Below are 11754 nucleotides of genomic sequence, written 5' to 3'. Positions count from 1 at the left end.
TCTAAATCTCTCGAACAAAGTATCTCATTTTTTTCGCTCTCCACTTGCGGATTCACAATCCTTTACAATGACAGAGAGTTACGTTCAGATTAAGAACCAGGAGTCATGTGAGACTAATCAAAATCGCTACAACACAATGTGTGATGATGATCGAAAGGAAATCTTACGGGAGGAAAACGGGGAGCAATACACAGGAGCTGTAGATCTCCGATTTACTCGGATAGAAATGCCGAGTCCTCCCTCAAGATCTAATCACATTGCACGTTCTGCAATAGATAACATTAGCGGAGGTGCACGTTAAGTGATCAGTAATCTTAGTGGATCGTTTGGCTCCCGAGATAATTTTTATGTCTACCCACATTTGTTGGTATACTGCTGCCAGTGTTGTTAGGTTATGAAATTAAATCATAGGAGACAGGGCCAGCAATCACTTCAGTTCACGATCAAAAGCGATATTGCATTTGGCTGATTTATAATTCTATTTTCATAAGGTAGTGACAAGAGGTGGGTGGTCGGAGAGGTAAAGGGGGGTGGGGTGGGAGGAGAATAAAATGACAATGCTATTTCTTTTCATATAAGAAGTATGAATGGCACATCTAACAGAAGAACTTGTCAGGTGGGAGGGGAGGGATGAGAGTAATGGGGAGGGGGTTGGGGGGACGGGAATCAAAAAGAGGTTGTCTTTTTTTTTGTATATAAGAAGTATGAATGGCACCTCTAACAGAAGAACTTGTCAGGTGGGAGGGGAGGCATGAGAGTAGTGGGAAGGGGGTTGGGGAGAGGAGAATCAAACAGAGAATGCTTTTTCTTTTCATATAAGAAGTATGAATGGCACCTCTAACAGAAGAACTTGACAAGTGGGAGGGGAGGTACAATGAGCTATACCCCTGTTTGAATGATAGCACATTAGTATTTCCTAGTATCTAGACGCCAAACCTTAAACCATTTGACGACTTTAAAACTGAGGTGTAATTCAGATCATCCAACTGTAAACCTTATAACAATTCCCTGTTCTTCAGATTTTACGTCGATAGAATGAACTACTTGAGATCGAGGATTGTCGAGGCTGACATTATTTGCGCGCTCAATCGGACACGCATATCATCTGTAGACAGTCTAGACATGCTGTGATACTTTATACGCTTCAAACAGACAACTCTTTTTCTTTATTTACTCAATAATTTAACCTTTACACCCTAATATCAGTATGCATATTCTCCATGCTGTTCTCCATACATTTTTCAAGGTGCTGATAAGGAGAATTTGTTTAACAATCAAGAGTTTCTTTGGTTGATAATCATTTCCTTTATTCTCATGACCTTAATGTTAGATTCAGAGGTGATATTGTAAGGAGAAATTCGATGCTAATCACTCCAAGGGGTAAAAGGGTTAAGATTTTTGTTTTTACTTTTGCGCGCTATGAATGACGGGGAGCAATACATCGGAGTTGCAAATTTCAGTTTTCATTTCTGATCAGTAACCGAGCGACTTAGAGTCACTTTAGATACCTTTTGTCACAAATTAATTCTGCAATCTATGAAAAAAGGGGAAGGCTATTAAGCTCTGTATCATTTCATAGCCGTTTTTAGCACCTTTCACACACCACAAATCCCTGCCCCCCACCCCAGGGGACCGAATATTCATGTTAAGAGAGCGGTGTTGCTCGTTTGCATTATCTAATCATGTCATATTCAGTTTTTTGATAAATTTCGTGCTCATTAGCGTCTCTGTGCAGCATGAAAAATCTGTGCAGCAAAAGAAGGGGTTCCCGTCTTGTCACGAGCTTACGACTGAAAAAAAAGTCCTGAGTCTCCATAAATTAAACCTTAGGCCTACGCTTTCCGTGTTTCGTGGAAGCGCAGAATCTGAAAGAGGAGTTATTCGAAGGAAGTAGGATTTATTAGAGGGGAAGGGATGAAATTGTCTTGTGGTATTTTCACTAAACCTTTATCGTTTATAACTTCTAAAATGCTGTTGTGTAATTACAATGAAGGAAGTTGTGCTCTAAGAAGCAAGTATTTCAGAGACCTGACCTTCCGATTGGCGGATTAGGATATATTTGCGCCTAGTTATTGTTGCCTGAAATAAGTTGCCAGTGTTTCATAAAAATCTTTTTGAGATTCTGGTAAGCAGGGTTGAAAGTCCTAAAGAATGTCAAAATCTTTTTAAATGATTTCGGTTTGTTTGTCAAAGCCGTGTTGCGTGATGAGAATTGTGCATCGGCTAAGACCTTTTCGACAAGGTCCTGAGGGTAGCTTCGTTCTACAAGGCAAGTTAAGGCAAGTCAAGTTCTTCAACCGAGTTTGTTCCCAGTAAGCGTAGTGCCTCTCATTTTACAAAAACCCCTCTTGATACTGAGAAGGTGGCGTGAAGAGAATTGTGTATATTGCAACGTTTCTGTCGGCTCGCATTATGTTTAAAAATCAAGGATTTTGCTATCGGTAAATCTCGGTCCTGTAAAAACCTCAGTATCGAGGAAAACAATTTTTGCTGATGAAATTTCGTGCGTGAATCTAAAACTGGCGTGGAATGAGTTACCAAAATCATTGAAGTTGTTGATTTCGGTTTCGGGAATGGTGCACACACAAAAAATGTCATCAATGCATCTTTTCCAAATAAATGGTTTATGTGGGCTTGTAGCTAGTTTGTAGCTGTTTCTCAATTTGAGCCATGAATATGACTGCAAAAGCTATCGCCATTTTTGTTTCCAGAGCCATTCAAGCGTTTGTCGTTGAAATTCAAAGACTTTCCTTTGAGGATCAGTCTCGTAGAGTTTCCCAAAAATGTTGTTTGGATCGGAGGTTTTTTTAGAACAAAAGTGGCTATTGAGTGCTTAACTGACCAATATCCAGCTATCTTGACCTCACGTTTGGTCATTAAGCAGATATGTACTTACGCTTTATTTCAATCATTGCAGTCTCTCGAGCGCCTTCGTTACCAACCAATGCTGGGAGTTCATTAAGCCCCGTAGAGAAAGTAACATCTAACTCCATAACATATATCATTGGCATCACTGTCGCTGTGTCGCTCCTCGTTCTAATTGCTGTGGCTTTCTACTGTTACTGGAGGAAAAAAATCAGCATGAAGGAAACAAGGCTTATGACCCTCAAGGTAATGTATTTTTTGAGGTCAAATCGTCAAGCTGAGCGAAGTCTCAAAAGGGTTTGTTGTCAGTAAGCATTAAGGCTCTTACGCCAAACAGAACGGCGACAATAACGAGAAAGTTGCGAATCAAACGATTTGATGAAGAGGAAAATAGAAACCCACGTGAGTTTTTATAAAACACTTCGTAGATTTCCTAATTTTCACTTGCTTAACAACAACGTGAAAATGACAAAAGACAAATTTTGCGTAGTTCGCGAACGAGAATCCTGACAGCAAATATTTTGCATGTTTACCTGTTACTCGTTGACACCTACACATATTACGCTTGAAGAGGAGATCAGACGCTATTTAAAACTGTTGGACGTGACGATGTTGACAGAATGCTGATTTGAGTTCTGCTTCCTTATTGACTGAGAAGAGATGCAAGTTTTCTCGACCAAACGCTTTGAGAAACCATGAAGAAACAATGCAATCCCTTAAATATAATATATTAACGTTCACACGGCAACCAGGTGGACAATCGTAACTTCTTCGGTTACATTCATTAAATCTGCAAACCAGAGTAGCGTCAAACTATGTCTGAATGCAATCCCTTGTTTTCACCTCTACGGAATATAAATCTGTATGAATTTTAATCCTGAGCTGCTTCATTGAGCAACAGCAAAAATTGAATTATGCCCCGGCCAAAACTTCACCGATTACGCAAAAGTGACGGTCTCTTGGTGTTTAGTTTAATGAGAAAACACGAGAAACCAAGGTGAAGATTAAAACTCCTTGACTTCGAACGTGTACCGCTGGCCTGCGGAGTGGTGCCAACCTTCGGATTTTCGAAGTGAAAGTCGTTTTTTATTTGAACTCCATTCTAGAGATTGCACCTTGTGTCATTTATTCATTTTTAACGGAAACCAACCTTAACCCTTCCAAGGCAAAGGCTGACCATAGTGTCTCACCCTTCTCCCCCTGAAGTCTGCAAATGACCAAATCTAATCCCATAATTCTATACGCACCTGCGACCTCTCCCCAGACCTCCCGTATCTACCAGAAAAATGGTACTTTTTGCAAGTCTCAGAACATGATAATAATATTTTTGATTTTTCTACCACAGGTAAGACGTTAGTTCGGGACCTTCGCGCTCATGTGTTCATCGAACTTGGAAAGTTTTTAAACCCCAAGTCAAGCAAAAACTGGGTGACACTTGCGGGATACCTCGAGTTTACTACAAATGAGATAAAAAACTTTGAACTTGAGGTCAACGAGGCTACTCAAAACGTGGGGACAAAAAGATAGTTCCACTGTGGATTTCCTTATCAATGTATTGAAGAAAATGAAGAGGGATGACTGCGTGCAAGTTCTTAAGCCGTGGGATAATTGATGAAGCGGAAGGAACCGTACGTGAATGCGAGGAGAAAAAGCGTTTTTCTCAGGTAGTCGCCGGAAGGTGGAGCTCTCAACTATCGAGATGGACTAAGAGGAAAACTCGAGTTGGACAATATTAAATGGACGCAGAGTCTTGGATCGTGAATGAAAGGTTATTAAGTCGTTTGTTTTGTTCGTGTTGTAATTAAGGTAGGTGTTTCTGTTCCTTTTTTTCCACGAGCAGTTTTCGATGGTGATAATGATGATGATGATGGCTGAGCGCGAAAAGAAGTCGCAAAGCGAAACTTTAAAATGAGCGCCTCCCCGCCGACGCGGATGGTAAAATCTTTTAAGGCCGATTTACACCGTACGACTTTGTCGCCTGCAACAAGCCCAAGACAGGCCTACGAAACGAATTATTTCGTCTAAATCAAATCTGCAACTCGCTTATGACTGTCGCATACGTCTCAAAAATGTCCTAGGATTTAAAACATGTTTTAGCCGCTGCGACAACCGTAACCGAAATCGATGAATATGAATTATATTGTGAAAAATTTCTACTGAGTAGGGGGAGGAAAGTAAAGTTTTCTTGCATCATAATGGCGGACGAAGTTGCTGCTGTTTTTTAGTTGTCGAATACAGAGCAAAGTTAGTTGTCGAATACAAAGCGAAGATAATTTTTTCTGAAGAGGAGACAAAAATTAATTTCGCTTAGGAGTGAAGAAGAATTCCTTTTGTGAGAGGGAGAGGAATTTTAGCGATTTTGGCTAATCACGTGCTAATGATCCGAAGGGAGTATGGAGTGTTGCAAGCTTGTTGCATGCGTCATAGTTGCACCGTGTAAATCGGCCGTTATAAGTAGCAGTAGAGCACTGGTCGTGTCGTCAGGTCGTGTTTTATTGGGATCAAGGCTTTCAGTTTGGCTGAGTTGTTTGAAGGTTTTGGCCTTTTTCTTGTAGGCATCAACCAAAAAGAAAGAAAGTTAAGAGAAAAAAAGTGGGAAATAAAAAACACCAGTGGCAACCGCTGTCACATTTGGTGCCTTAACACTTTAAACCCTAAGAGTGACTAGCATCTAATTTCTCCCCACAATATCACCTACGGAACATGCATTAAGGTCATGAGAATATAGGAAATGATCACCAACTAGAGAAGCTCTTGATTGTTAAACAGTTTCTCCTTGTCGGCACTTGAAGAAATGTATAGAGAACAGTATGGAGAATATGCATAATGATGTAAGGGTGCAAAGGGTTAACCCTTTCACTCCCCAGATCTCATTAGTAATTCTCCTTTCTGTCTGCCATACGCATCTTATGATATTAGTTTGGAGAATTTGTTTTTGGATCAACTGATAATCCCCTGATTGATATTTCTCTTTCATTCTTATCACTTGTCTGCTTGTTATTGTATTGATATTGTAAGGAGAAATTCCTTCTTGATCACCTAGGGGGTTGAAGGACTAATTCGGCTGGTTTATCGTCACATCAATTTCAGTCACCACAGCATCTTATTCTCAAAGTTGGGTCAGAAGAGCGCGACATGACGATCACGGTCGCCATGTTGTCCTCCTTCAACTCGTCAACGCGGAGAAGTCTGGTAATGAGTGGAATTGCCTCGTTTCAAACAAAAATGGTTGGTTAAGTGTTCTAACGCTTATATTTAGAAAAAATTTGGTTTCAGTTAAAGCGTTTGATTCCCATGGCACACGACCTTATTGTATGCAAGAGAAGGCCAAAGAGTGACGTGGGGTGGGGTGGGGTGGGGTTGGGTGGGGAAAGACATGAGGCAGAAATAAGAGAAAAAATGGCGCCTTACGAAGAGATGAGACAATTTTAATTCACATTGAGCAAGATACCTGCTCATCTTTTTCACGGGCCTTAGATCTGCAGATTGCCGGATAAATGTCATGGCAGTGAGAAGACTAGAACAATAATGATGTAGGATAGATATATATAGTATTCAAAGTTGGTAGTTGCTCAATTGGTAGAGCGCTGCACCGGTATCGCAGAGGTCATTGGTTCAAATCCCGTACGGGCCTGAATTTTTTTCAGGTCCTATTTACAACTACTAGTTTCAGTAGTGTTCTTAGCTGCGAGGATCTTCTAATTTCATCTCTCCACCGCAGTGCAAATATGTGAATTTTCATATATCTAAATTCTTCATTCACTTGGATGTTTATTTGTACCCAATTCATTGACCAGCTCCCAGTTGGCTTGTTAGCTCAATTGGTAGAGCGCTGCACCGGTATCGCAGAGGTCATGGGTTCAAATCCCGTACGGGCCTGAATTTTTTTCAGGTCCTATTTACAACTACTAGTTTCAGTAGTGTTCTTAGCTGCGAGGATCTTCTAATTTCATCAGTATTCAAAGTTGTTACAGTTCAGAAATTTTTCTTGCTCAAACTTACGTTTCTCCTCAATGAGGCTGCTCGTCAATTTATTTGTTTACCCATCAGTAAACTTCTTCCTGGACTCTTTTCGTGTGTGAGATGAATGAAGCACAGCAGGTTTTAATAGTGTCGGCACAGTTCTCTGATGTCACTGAGAGACTGATTCTACGACGTAATATTTCCTAATTTGTGTTTTATGGAATATTTCGACGTTCGACGACATTTGTTTTCATAGCATTGGATGTCGGGAAATTGAGCTAAGTTTTGCATATTGCGAATTCGTTTAATTGCGTTGAAGCTGTATAGGAGACGCTGACGTTCTGTCTGGGCGGTGATTTGATTTTGAAATCAAACTATAACAATTTCGTTCTAAGGCTCTCTATACTCATTTGGTTGAGGTTCTGGGAACGAAAGTGTGACAGTGCCGGTAGGAATTGACAAATGCCTTTATAAGGAAAACCGTATGTTTGTTCAAGAAAAATGCAGTTGTATATAAAAAGAATTACAGTTTATACTGTAGTTGGTAATGTAGATATACATACGCTGTATGCATGCGATTCGCCTTTGAAATACCATGTCAGTCACTTTAAAACACTAAAGTTCGTGTCTATGTGAAAGGCTCTAAAAAACACGGATCTAAGTAAAACATGCATGTGCGTCTCACTAACCGAGTTCGAGGTTTGTACTTGAGTTACGGACCAAGTTTTTTCTGTTCAGATTTATGGCCCAATGCAAGGAAGATCAAAGTGCGCGTGCCATAAATCCGAGGGAAAAACGAGTTTCTGTAACTTACAGGAAGGAACTAGAAAACGAGGTTTTAGTACGATATTTATCATATCTCTGGGTTCAAACAGAAAGGAAAGATTTCAATTCACGCAGACATTTGAATTTAGCGGGCCGTGTAGTGAAAAATGGCCTGCCTTCATTGACCAATCATAACGCACGTACGAACAAAGTTATATGATAAAACAATTTATGCCATGCTATGCAATTCGCGATCGTCTATCACAAAATTGAACAGTGTAGGTCAAAAGAGTTTGAGATATAAATGATAGTGAAGACAACGTAGAGATCAAGCAACCAGAACCAGTCATTAGTTATCGCCTGGGGGGGGGGGGGAGGGAGGGGGTAAATGATCACATGGTTTTCAGAGGGAACAGAGGGGGAATCAGTCGTCGCCGACAGAATATAAAGGGGGGAGGGGACTATAGAAAATGTGCTACCAGTTAACTGCTAATGAGAGAAAGGGGGGGTATGATAAGAATCTTACACAGCCTTAGGGGGGAGATCAAGTGAATTTTATGGGGACAGAACAAAAATCTCCCCTCCCTCCTCCACGCTCAGGCCATAAATAATGTCTGGTCAATAAGAAAGTTCTATTGAAAGTGGTAAGAATTGAAATTCAAATGAAAATAGGGACTAATTAAGACAAAAAAATGAAACCAGTTTTAAGGTAATGGAAAAGAGAGTGATAGTTATAGATGTAAAGTTCCAAAGGACGTTTATTTTTGTACAGCGAATTCGGAGTGTAATATGTGGTTGCATAAAAAAAAGGACGTATGAATATTTTGGTGGATCGATGAATCTTTTGTAAAAGAGAGTTGTTTAATGTTTGATTCTTGACTAAGAGAGAGGTTTTTGAAGAGAGTACCTTTTTATTGATATGACAGTGATTTGCAATTTCAAGTAAATAAAAGTCAGACAAAATGACACCAAGTATTCTGATTGTTATAACAAAGGAACACAACTTTTTCACTCAACCCTCCCGCGCTCTGACTGCGCAATGTCTGTCGATCGTTTGCGTTTTCATCTCATGTTGGTGTCTCGGTAAAAATATATCTTTAACTGTAACAATTCTATAGGGACGGAGGAGCTTGGGACCGCAGGGGGGGGAAGGAAGGGGGGCTAAACAAAAGTTTGCTTTAGTAAAGGTACGTACCAAAAATAAAGGAGAAAGGAAAAGAAAACGAAGCCTGTCAATCAAAGCGATTGGTCAAATCGCCACAAGCCCGAACACGCGAGTGATTCGAAAGCAAATTCAATTTTATTTGGTTTTATCAACTGAATTTATACAATATAACTTGGCCACTGTAAGGAGTTTCTAAAGCTGACATTTGGAATGTTAGCCCTCGAGTGCTAACGCTCGAAATTTCATCTTTAGAAACTCTTTACAGTGGCCAATTTACATTTTTAATTCAGTTCAGAAAACCAAATTATTTTGTTATACCTCGCACCAGTGCGACACCACAGTTTCTTTACAAACTTGCTCCCGCTCTAAATTCAACCCCCTCGAGTCATGCGCGGGATGATAACATATATACCCCATTCTGTAAACTTGACTTCCACTCAAGGGTGTATCAGGGGTTTGGCGCATGCGTGTGTGTGTGTGTGTGTGTGTGTGTGTAGGAGAGCAAGGGGGAAGGGGGATGTCTGAAGGAGAATGTGCACCAGATGAAGGGTTTGATGACGGTGGGAGAGAGCTAGGAAGAATTTTGACCCCCTCTTTCTAAAACTGACCTCCCCTCCTGGGTGCATGACGGGAAAGAGAGAGGTGGGGACGAAAGGAGCGTGCGGAAAAATTGATAGTTTTAGGGTAGGACTCCCCCTCCTGCTCTTTTTGATTAATTCACGATCTGTTTTTTTTACTAGACATGGATAGCTCTTCAGACGTGCATAACTTAAGCTTGGTGTTTGGTTTAAGCGTATTTAGTTTGCTTATCATGCTTTCGTAGGGTTCTCTTTGTAAAATGATAGACGGTGTTCGAGCTTCGAGTAAAAGAACTCGTGGTTTATATGTGCAGATAAACAACGCCTCCTCATCAGATCTTGTTTAGGGAGGGAAAAACACCGATAGAATAACGGATTACGGCGGACTCAAGACATGGCGTTTTTTGTACTTTTCTGGGGCTTGAAAAATGGCGTAGCATTGAGGATTCTTAGGTAGTATTTGGGCTGTTTTTTGTCCAAGTTTGGAACCAGTCTAGGGGCTTTAATGATTCCTAATTTTTCATAAGAGATGAAGTTTAGCAAGCAAACAAAACTGTTTGATCTGGAAGAATATTCCTGCAAACCTTCGAAGTGGGGTAATTTTGGACATTCTATGCTCTGTTTGGACTTTTAGTGAGAAAATGTATGGCGGAGTGCGAGGATTTACGCGTCCAAAGATATCACTTCGGGAACCACTTAAACACACGTAAAAGCACATAGAGTATGCAGCGAAAGATTGTACTAAAAGTCCACTTCATTGTCACCAAACTGTCACCTCCAGCGGTTCTAACATAGGAGCAATTATTAAAAGAAGATTAGTTAAAATTGCACTGTTTTCCTTGTTGTGATGTTTGCTTCGATGCGCGTGCGTGGCAGCCATGCTCTCATGGATTTCTGGGCATGACATCGTACTCAAGTTGTGAAGAAGAAATGGAAGTTGCGAGTACGGTTCAGTCAGCCCTTCGAAGAAGAACCGCGTACATCAAATAAAGACTCACAAAGGGATAAAGACGGTTTCTCGCCTGTGGTGTTAAGGTCAAGATTAGAACGAAAAAATTCCGTTACGTTTGTGTTCTATTATCTGTGGCGAAATCTATGGTAAGAATGGGTAGCTGTGTTCTTTTCTGTTGCCATAACAAATTACTCCTTCTCACTAAGTGCGGCGAAGGTTCCCCTTGGTTTGTGCCCATGGGTTTCGTTGCTGTAGAGTAAATTCCCTCGGCAAACCAAACGTAAACTTTTAACGGCAGCATCGAAAGAATCAGCTGTATCACGAGGCACGATGATTTCCACCGAGAAGTCATCGGGTAGTTTTACTGCGAGTTGCTCCTTTTCTCAGACATTGCAAAAGCAGAGGCTATCGCCGTCGAACCGGTCAAATGGAAAACGTGTGAGTTTATAGCTATCTGATTCAAGTTTATCTCAAATAAGGATTCCAACATATAGAGAGAGACTATTTTAGTCTGAGTGCAGCATTGCTATATGACCTATTTCGCTCATGACAAATAACCGACATTAGTGTTGTAAATGAATACTTCGTATGCATCTACTTTCACACAGCACTTGGATTCGCTATTATCAAATTCAATAATATTTGTGTTTCACAATTCATCGCGTTGTAGTGCTGTTATCACAATGACATTGCTATTTTTGCTACTTTTAGTTTCTTGAGGGCAGAGGGGAAATGATGGCCTGTGTGGTGGACTTACGGAAACCTAGGTTGGGAGAATACAAGGCCCCTTCGAGCTTGAGTTTATACCAGTATCCGACAGAGGTTTAGCGCTAATCAGGCAACAGAATATCGGTCACCTTAGGAAAGGACTTGACCTTTATATCAAATGTATTTGTATTGTTAAAATGAGATTGAAACTACAACTAGTGGGATTTTTAACGATCAGAGAAGTGCAAATGCAGTCATGTGGAAAGACAAAGAGTATGAGTTCATCTCAAGCACATGAAATAAACAACATTAAGAAGCTCACCATTCGTCGCTTGCGAAATTTCAGCCGAAAAGATTGTGGAAAAATCGTGTCCGATTTGGGAATAGGCCTCTCAATCAGCATTCTTTATAGCTGAATTCATCGGCAATCTAAGTTCCATAGATTTGACCAGTGGTATGTGTTCGTAACAGCCGTCTTCGAAGACGAGATGGAGCATGAGGCCGACGACTTTGAAGAGTAAAATCTCCTCCATGACGACGATCGAAACGCGTCCATTTTGGTCATACAGCAACATCCTTTGGAAAGTATTGATATTTGGTGTATGTGTATCATTCTTGTAGCTAACATCATTTAGCGCTCCGGCCACGCAATACGTTTGTCCTCTCTTCTTGATTTCTCTTTTCTCCACCAAAGTTTCTTCACAGTTTTCTATGTCACAGCTACGTAACATAATCGTTTTGGCCGCGCAGTTTTGACT

The sequence above is a fragment of the Pocillopora damicornis genome, chromosome 6 (genome assembly GCF_964200805.1).
Source record: "Pocillopora damicornis chromosome 6, jaPocDami1.2, whole genome shotgun sequence".
Classification (NCBI taxonomy): domain Eukaryota; kingdom Metazoa; phylum Cnidaria; class Anthozoa; order Scleractinia; family Pocilloporidae; genus Pocillopora; species Pocillopora damicornis.
The sequence above is the reverse complement of the archived record's forward strand: the minus strand, read 5'-3'. Positions refer to the sequence as shown.